This window comes from Ursus arctos, unplaced genomic scaffold (assembly GCF_023065955.2).
Source record: "Ursus arctos isolate Adak ecotype North America unplaced genomic scaffold, UrsArc2.0 scaffold_36, whole genome shotgun sequence".
NCBI classification, from domain to species: Eukaryota; Metazoa; Chordata; class Mammalia; order Carnivora; family Ursidae; genus Ursus; species Ursus arctos.
In genome coordinates, this window is record NW_026623050.1 from 11056217 (window position 1) to 11066079 (window position 9863).

A 9863-nucleotide genomic window follows, 5' to 3' on the forward strand; every position below is an offset into this window, starting at 1 on the left:
TGGGTCCTGTGTTGGGGCTCGGAGTTCCCCAATCCCCGGCGTTGAGGCACCAGGCCCCTTGGGAGGGGTCCCTTGGCCGACCTACGGTTAGGGATAGCCCCCAGGAGGCCGGCAGGCCCGATCTGCCATCTGTGCTGCGAGTGGAGGGGCGGTCCGAGGTGAGGGCACTGGCGAGCGGGAATGTGGGACCCAGCGTTTTGGAACGGGGGGCCTTCGAAGATTGCCAGGGTCTCAAGGGCCCTGCCTGTTCTCCCACCCTGAATGACTGGCAGCGCCCCTAGCGGCCCGGGAGGCAGTGGGGCAGCAGCGTTAGTCCGGCGCTGAGGCTCAGGCTCCCAAATTACTGGGGTTGTGGCACTAAGTCCCTTGGGAGGGGCCCCTCGGGGGGCGACCTAGTATTAGGGTTAGCCCCCAGGAGGCCATCAGGTTTGACCTGCCGGCTGTGCGGGGAGCGAAGTCCCGGTCCGAGGTGAGGGCACTGGCGAGTGGGAGCATGGGACCCAGCGTTTTGGCGCGGGGGGCCTTCGAATGTCGCTGTGGCTCGGAGGGCCCTGACAGTTCTCCTGCCCTGAATGATTGCCAGCGCGCCTAGCGGCCCGGGTGGTGGCAGGGCGGCAGGGTGAGTCCAGCGCTGGGGCTCAGGGTCCCCAATCCCCGGCGTCGCGGAGCCAGGTCCCTTGGGAGGGGCCCCTGGGGGGCCGACGTAGGTTTAGGGTTAGTCCCCAGGAAGCTGGCAGGTCTGATCCGCCGCCTAGACAGCGAGCGGAGGGGAGGGCCGAGGTGAGGGCGCTGGCAAGCAGGAGTGTGGGCCCTGGCATTTTGGCGCGGGGCGCCTTCGAAGGCCACAGGGGGCTCGGAAGGCCCTGCCGTTCTCCTGCCATGAATGACTGGCAGTGCCCTTCGTTGCCTGGGTGGCGGCGGGGCAGCAGCGTGAGTCTGGCGTTGGGGCTTAGGGGTCCCCAATCCCCGGCAGTGCGGCGCCAGGCCCCTTGGGAGGGGGCCCCTTGGGGGCAACCTAGTGTGAGGGTTAGCACCTTAGGAGGCCGGCAGACCCGATCAGCCAGCTGTGGGGTGAGTGGGGGGGCGTGCCGAGGTGAAAGCGCTGGAAAGCGGGATTGTGGGCCCAAGCGTTTTGCTGCGGGGGGCTTTCGAATGTCACCAGGGGCTCGAGGGCCCTGCCCGTTCTCCTGCCCTGAATGACCAGCGGCGCCCATAGCGGCCCGGGTTGCGGCGGGGTGGCAGGTTGAGTCTGACACTGGGGCGCAGGGGTCCCCAATCCCCAGCACTGCGGCGCTTGGCCCCCGGGAGTGGCCCCTCTGGGGCCTACCTAGTGTTAGGTTTGCCCCCAGGAGGCCAGAAGGCCCAATCCTCCGGCTCTGCGAGTAGAGGGGTGGGCCGAGGTGAGGGCGCTGGGGAGCTGGAGCGTGGGCCCAAGCGTTTTGGCTCGGGCAGCCTTAGAATGTCACCGGGCGCTCAGAGGGCCCTGCCCTATCTCCCGCCATGAATGACTGGCAGCGCCCCTAGCGGCCTGGGTGGCGGCACGGCGGCAGGTTGAGTCCGGGGCTGGGGCTCGGTGTTCCCCAATACCCGGCATTGTGGCGCCAGGCCCCTTGGGAGGGGCCCCTGGGGGGCCGAACTAGGGTTAATGTTAGCCCCCAGGAGGCCGGCAGGTCCGATCCGCCTGCTGTCAGGTGAGCGAAGGGGCGGGCCGAGGTGAGGGTGCTGGCGAGCGGGATCGAGGGGCCAAGCGTTTTGGTGCGGGGGGCCTTCGAAGGTCGCCTGGGGCTCGGAGGGCCTTGCCCATTTCCCGACCTGAATGACCGGCGGTACCCCAACCGGACCGGGTGGCGGCAGGGCGGCAGCGTGAGTCCGGCGCTGGAGCTCGGGGGTCCCCAATCCCTGGAGTGGTAGCGCCAGGCCCCAGGGAGGAGCCTCTCGGGGGCCCACCTAGGGTTAGGGTTTACCCCCAGCAGGCCTACAGGCATGATTTCCAGCTATGGGGCGAGTGGAGGGGCGGGCTGAGGTGAGGGCGCTGGTGAGACGGAGCATGGACACAAGGGTTTTGGCCCAGGGGGCCTTCGAAGGTCGCCGGGGGCTCGGAGGGCCCTGCCCGTTCTCCCACACTGAATGACCGGGGCTTCCCTAGTGGCCCGGAAGGTGGCGGGGTGGCAGGATGAGTCCGGCCCTGGGGCTCGGGGGTCCCCAATCGCCGGTGTAGCGGCGCCACGCCACTTGGGAGGGGTTACTCGGGGACCGACCTAGGGTTAGGGTTAGTACCCAGGAGGCCGGCAGGTCTGATCCGCCGGGTGTGCTGCGAGCGGAAGGGCGGACCGAGGTGAGGGCGCTGGTGAGCAGGAACGTGGGCCCGTGCGTTTTGGCGCAGGGGGCCTTTGAAGGTCGCCGTGTCTCTGAGGGCTCTGCCTGTTCTCCCGCCCTGAATGAATGGCAGCACCCCAAGCCCCCGGGTGGCGGGTGGGCGGCAGGGTGAGTCCAGTGCTGAGGCTCGGGGGTCCCCAACCCCCGGGGTTGTGGCGCCAGACCCCTTGGGAGGGGCCCCTAGGGGGTTGATCTAGGGTTACGGTTAGCCCCCAGAAGGCCGGTGGACCCAATCAGCGGCTGTGCAACACGCAGAGGGTTGGGCCGAGGTGAGGGCGCTGGCGAGCCTGAGCATGAGCCCAAGCGTTTTAGCACGGGGGGTCTTTGAAGGTCGGCGGGGGCTCGGAGGGACCTGCCCGTTCTCCCACTCTGAATGACTGGCGGGGCCCCTAGCAGCTCGGGTGGCTGAAGGGCAGCAGGGTGAGTCCGGCACTTGGGCTTGGGGTCCCCATCCCCGGCGTTGCGGCGCCAGGCCACTTAGGAAGGGCCCCTCGGGGGACGACCTACAGTTAGGGTTAGCCCCCAGGAGGCTGGCAGTCCCGATTTGCTGGATGTGCAGTGAGCGGAGGGGCGGGCCGAGGTTAGGGTGCTGGCGAGTGCAAGCGTGGGCCCAAGCGTTTTGGCGCGGGGGGTCTTGAATGTCGCCGGGGGCTCAGAGAGCCCTGCCCGTACTCCCGCCCTGAATGACCGGCAGCGCCCCTAGTAGCCCGGGTGGCAATGGGGTGGCAGGGTGAGTCCGGAGCTGGGGTTCGGGGACCCTATACCCCGGCATTGCGGCGCCAGGCCCCTTGGGAGGGGCCCCTCGGCAGCCGACCTAGTGTTAGGCCCACAGGTGGCCGGCAGGCCAGATTCACTGGCTGTGTGGTGAGTGGAGGGGTGGGCCGAGGTGAGGGCGCTGGCGACCGGGAGCATGAGCCCAAGCGTTTTGCGGTGGGGGCCTTCGAAGGTCGCCGGGGCCTCGGAGGGCCCTGCTTGTTCTCCCGCAAAGAATGACCAGCAGCATCGCTAGCGGCACAGGTGGCAGCGGGGTGGCAGGGTGAGTCCGGCGCCATGGATCGGTGGTCCCCAATTCAAGGCATTGCGGCGCCAGGCCCCTTAGAAGGACCGACCTAGTGTTAAGGTTAGCCCCCAGGAGGTAAGCAGGCCTGATCCACCAGCTGTTCGGCAAGTGGAGGGGCGGTTCCAGGTGAGAGCACCAGCAAGCATGAACTTGGGCCTAAACGTTTTGGCTCGGGGGGCCTTCAAAGGTCGCCGGGGGCTCTTAGGGCCCTCCCTGTTCTCCCCCCCGCCAATGACCAGCAGCAACTCAAGTGGCCCAGGTGGCAGCCGAGCGGAAGTTTGAGGCACTGCCCAGGAACAGTCTGAGCCCTAACATCATCACTGTGCTTTTGCAGGCATGAGTTAAACCGAGGAACACAGCACTGAGACACATTTGGCAAAAACGGGTTCCAACGAAAAATATTTTCTTGATGTGCAAACCCTAACATAAGTGGTTGTGGCAAGGTAAAGAAAATGCCATAAGCTTATCTGTAAGAAACAACAGTGCCCAGGAACGGTCTAAGCCCTAACATCATCACTGTGCTTTTGGTAGCTTGAGTTAAACCCGAGGCAAACAGCACTGAGACACATTAGGCAAAAACCGCCTTCCAACGAAATATATTTTCTTAACTTGAAAACCCTATCATAAGTGGTTGTGGCAAGTTAAAGAAAATGCCACACACTTATCTGTAAGAAACAACAGTGCCCAGGAACGGTCTCAACCCTAACATCATCACTGGGCTTATGGTAGCATGAGTGAAACCAGAGAAACACAGCACTGAGACGCATTTGGCAAAAACCGGCTTCGAACAAAAAATATTTTCTTAACGTGCAAACCCTATCACAAGTGGTTGTGGTAAGGTAAAGAAAATGCCATACAGTTATCTGTAAGAAACAACAGTGCCCAGGAACGGTCTGAGCCCTAACATCATCACTGTGCTTTTGGTAGCGTGAGTTTAATCTGAGGCAAACAGCACTGAGACACATTTGGCAAAAACCGCCTTCCAACGAAAAATATTTTCTTGATCTGCAAACCCTATCCTAAGTGGTCTGGCAAGGTAAAGAAAATGCCATCCACTTATCTGTAAGAAACCACAGTGCCCAGCAATGTTCTAAGCCCTAACATCATCACTGTGCTTTTGGCAGCATGAGATAAAACCGAGGAACACAGCACTGAGACACATTTGGCAAAAACTGCCTTCCAACGAAATATATCTTCTTCCCTTGCAATCCCTATCATAAGTGGTTGTGGCAAGGTAAAGAAAATGCCACACACTTATCTGTAAGAAACAACAGTGCTCGTGAATGGTCTAAGCCCTAACATCATCACTATGATTTTGGTAGCATGAGTGAAACCCAAGGAACACAGCACTGAGACACATTTGGCAAAAACCGGCTTCCAACGAAAAATATTTTCTTAACATGCAAACCTAATCACAAGTGGTTGTGGCAAGGTAAATAAGATGCTATATGCTTATTGTAAGAAACAACAGTGCCCAGGAACGGTCTGAGTCCTAACTTCATCACTGTGCTTTTGTTAGAGTGAGTTGAACCCGAGGCAAACAGCACTGAGACACATTTCGCAAAAACCGCCTTCCAACGAAAAATATTTTCTTGATGTGCAAACCCTATCCTAAGTGGTTGTGGCAAGGTAAAGAAAATGCCACACACTTATCTGTTAGAAACAACAGTGCTCGTGAACGGTCTAAGCCCTAACATCATCACTGTGCTTTTGGTAGCGTGAGTTAAATCCAAAGCAAACAGCACTGAGACACATTTGTCAAGATCTGCCTTCCAACGAAAAATATTTTCTTGATCTGCAAACCCTAAGTGGTTGTGGCAAGGTAAAGTAAATGCAAAAGCTTATCTGTAAGAAACAAAAGTGCCCAGGAATGGTCTGAGCCCTAACATTATCATTGTGCTATTGGTAGCATGAGTGAAACCCGAGAAACACAGCATTGAGACACATTTGACAAAAACCCGCTTCCAACGAAAAATATTTTCTTTACGTGCAAACCCTATCATAAGTGGTTTTACCAAGGTAAAGAAAATGCCATACGCTTATCTGTAAGAAACAACAGTGCCCAGGAACGGACTGAGCCCTAACATCATCATTGTGCTAGCATGAGTGAAACCCGAGGAACACAGCACTGAGACACATTTGGCAAAAACCGACTTCCAATGAAAAAATTTTTCTGAACGTGCAGACCCTATCACAAGTGGTTGTAGCAAGGTAAAGTAAATGTCATACACATATCTATAAGAAACAACAGTACCCAGGAATGGTCTGAGCCCTTACATCATCACGGCGGTTATGGTAGCATGAGTTAAACCCGAGGAACACAGCACTGAGACACTTTTGACAAAAATGGGTTCCAAAGAAAAATACTTTCTTGATGTGGAAACCCTATCGTAAGTGGTTGTGGCAAGGTAAAGAAAATGCCATACACTTATCTGTAAGAAACAACAGTGCCCAGGAACGGTCTAAGCCCTAACATCATCACTGTGCTTTTGGTAGCATGACTGAAACCCGAGGAACAAAGCACTGAGACATTTGGCAAAAACCGGCTTCCAACGAAAAAATTTTTCTTAAGGTGCAAACCCTATCACAAGTGGTTGTGGCAAGGTAAAGTAAATGCCATACACTTATGTGTAAGAAACCACAGTGCCCAGGAACGGTCTGAGCCCTAACATCATCACTCTGTTTTTGGTGTGTGAGTTTAATCCAAGGCAACTAGCACTGAGACACATTTGGCAAAAATTGCCTTCCAACGAAAAATATTTTCTTGATCTGCAAATCTTATCCTAAGTGGTTGTGGCAAGGTAAATAAAATGCTAAATGCTTATCTGTAAGAAACAACAGTGCCCAAGAACGGTCTAAGCCCTAGTATCATCACTGTGCTTTTGTTAGAGTGAGTTGAACCCGAGGCAAACAGCACTGAGACACATTTCGCAAAAACCGCCTTCCAACGAAAAATATTTTCTTGATGTGCAAACCCTATCATAAGTGGTTGTGGCAAGGTAAAGAAAATGCCACACACTTATCTGTTAGAAACAACAGTGCTCGTGAACGGTCTAAGCCCTAACATCATCACTATGATTTTGGTAGCATGAGTGAAACCCAAGGAACACAGCACTGAGACACATTTGGCAAAAACCGGCTTCCAACGAAAAAATTTTTCTTAACATGCAAACCCTATCACAAGTGGTTGTGGCAAGGTAAAGTAAATGCCATACACATATCTGTAAGAAACAACAGTGCCCAGGAACGGTCTGAGCCCTAACATCATCACTGTGCTTTTGGTAGCATGAGTTAAACACGAGGAACACAGAACACAGGCACATTTGGGAAAAACCTGGTTCCAACGAAAACTATTCTCTGCTTGTGCAAACCCTATCCTAAGTGGTTGTGGCAAGGTAAAGAAAATGCCATACACATATCTGTAAGAAACAACAGTGCCCAGGAACGGTCTGAGCCCTAACATCATCACTGAGCTTTTGGCAGCATGAGTGAAACCCGAGGAAAACAGCACTGAGACACATTTGGCAGAAACCCGCTTCCAACAAAAAAATTTTTCTTAACGTGCAAACCCTATCACAAGTGGTTGTAGCAAGATAAAGTAAATGCCATACACTTATCTGTAATAAACAACAGTACCCAGGAATGGTCTGAGCCCTTACATCATCACGGCGGTTATGGTAGCATAGTTAAACCCGAGGAACACAGCACTGAGACACTTTTGACAAAAATGGGTTCCAAAGAAAAATACTTTCTTGATGTGGAAACTCTATCGTAAGTGGTTGTGGCAAGGTAAAGAAAATGCCATACACTTATCTGTAAGAAACAACAGTGCCCAGGAACGGTCTAAGCCCTAACATCATCACTGTGCTTTTGGTAGCATGACTGAAACCCGAGGAACAAAGCACTGAGACATTTGGCAAAAACCGGCTTCCAACGAAAAAATTTTTCTTAAGGTGCAAACCCTATCACAAGTGGTTGTGGCAAGGTAAAGTAAATGCCATACACTTATGTGTAAGAAACCACAGTGCCCAGGAACGGTCTGAGCCCTAACATCATCACTCTGTTTTTGGTGTGTGAGTTTAATCCAAGGCAACTAGCACTGAGACACATTTGGCAAAAATTGCCTTCCAACGAAAAATATTTTCTTGATCTGCAAATCCTATCCTAAGTGGTTGTGGCAAGGTAAATAAAATGCCAAACGCTTATCTGTAGGAAACAACAGTGCCCAGGAACGGTCTAAGCCCTAATATCATCACTGTGCTTTTGGTAGCATGAGGAAAACCCGAGGCAAACAGCACTGGGACACATTTCGCAAAAACCGACGTCCAACAAAAAATATTTTCTTAACGTGCAAACCTTACCACAAGTGGTTGTGGCAAGGTAAAGAAAATGCTATATGCTTATTGTAAGAAACAACAGTGCCCAGGAAGGTCTGAGCCCTAACATCATCACTGTGCTTTTGTTAGCGTGAGTTAAACCCGAGGTAAACAGCACTGAGACACATTTCAGAAAAACCACCTTCCAACGAAAAATATTTTCTTGATGTGCAAACCCTATCATAAGTGGTTGTGGCAAGGTAAAGAAAATGCAATACACTTATCTGTAAGAAACAACAGTGCCCACGAACGGTCTGAGCCCTAACATCATCACTGTGCTTTTGGTAGCATGAGTGAAACCCGAGGAACACAGCACTGAGACACATTTGGCAAAAACCGGCTTCCAACGAAAAAATTTTTCTTAACGTGCAAACCCTATCACAAGTACTTGTGGCAAGGTAAAGTAAATGCCATACACTTATCTGTAAGAAACAACAGTGCCCAGGAATGGTTTGAGCCAAGATACCCACTGTGCTTTTGGCAGCATGATTTAAACCCGAGGAACACAGCACTGAGACACATTTGGCAAAAACCGGCTCCCTACGATAATATTTTCTTCACGCGCAAACCCTATCACAAGTGGTTGTGCCAAGGTAAAGAAAATGCCGTATGGTTATCTGTAAGAAACAACAGTGCCCAGGAACGGTCTGTGCCCTAACATCATCACTTTTCTTTTGGTAGCATGAGATAAACCCGAGGAAAATAGCACAGAGGCACATTTGGGAAAAAAGGAGTTCCAACGAGAAATCTTTTCTTGAAGTGGAAACTCTATCATAAGTGGTTGTGGCAAGGTAAAGAAAATGCCATAGACTTATATGTAAGAAAAAACAATGCCCAGGAATGGCCTGAGCCCTAACATCATCACTGTGCTTTTGCAGGCATGAGTTAAACCGAGGCAAACAGCACTGAGACACATTTGGCAAAAACCGCCTTCCAACGAAATATATTTTCTTCCCTTGCAAACCCTATCATAAGTGGTTGTGCCAAGGTTAAGAAAATGCCACACGCTTATCTGTAAGAAACAAAAGTGCCCAGGAACGGTCTGAGCCCTAACATCATCATTGTGCTTTTGGTAGCATGAGTTAAACCCGAGGAACACAGCACTGAGACACATTTGGCAAAAACCGGCTTCCAATGAAAAAATTTTTCTTAACATGCAAACCCTATCACAAGTGGTTGTAGAAAGGTAAAGAAAATGCCATACACTTATTTGTAAGAAACAACAGTGCCCAGGAACAGTCTGAGCCCTAACATCATCACTGTGCTTTAGGTAGCATGAGTAAAACCCGAGGAAAATAGCTCTGAGGCACATTTGGGAAAAAAGGAGTTCCAACGAGAAATATTTTCTTGATGTGGAAACCCTATCATAAGTGGTTGTGGTAAGGTAAAGAAAATGCCATACACTTATCTGTAAGAAACAACAGTGCCCACGAACGGTCTGAGCCCTAACATCATCATTGTGCTTTTGGTAGCATGAGTGAAACCGGAGGAACACAGCACTGAGAAACATTTGGCAATAACCGGCTTCCAACGAAAAAATTTTTCTTAACATGCAAACCCTATCACAAGTGCTTGTGGCAAGGTAAAGTAAATGCCATACAGTTATCTGTAAGAAATAACAGTGCCCAGGAACGGTCTGAACCCTAACATCATACTGTTCTTGTGGTAGCATGAGTTAAACCCGAGGAACACAGCACTGATACACATTTGGCAAAAATGGGTTCCAACGAAAAATATTTCTTGATGTGCAAACTCTATCATAAGTGGTTGTGTCAAGGTAAAGAAAGTGCCATACGCTTATCTGTGAGAAACAACAGTGCCCATGCACGGTGTGAGCCCTAAGAGCATCACTGTTCTTTTGGTAGCATGAGTTAAAACCGAGGCAAACAGCCCTGAGATACATTTGGCAAAAACCGCCTTTCAACGAAATATATTTTCTTCTCTTGCAAACCCTATCATAAGTGGTTGTGCCAAGGTAAAGAAAATGTCATACACTTATCTGTAAGAAACAACAGTGCCCAGGAACTGTCTGAGCCCTACCATCATCATTG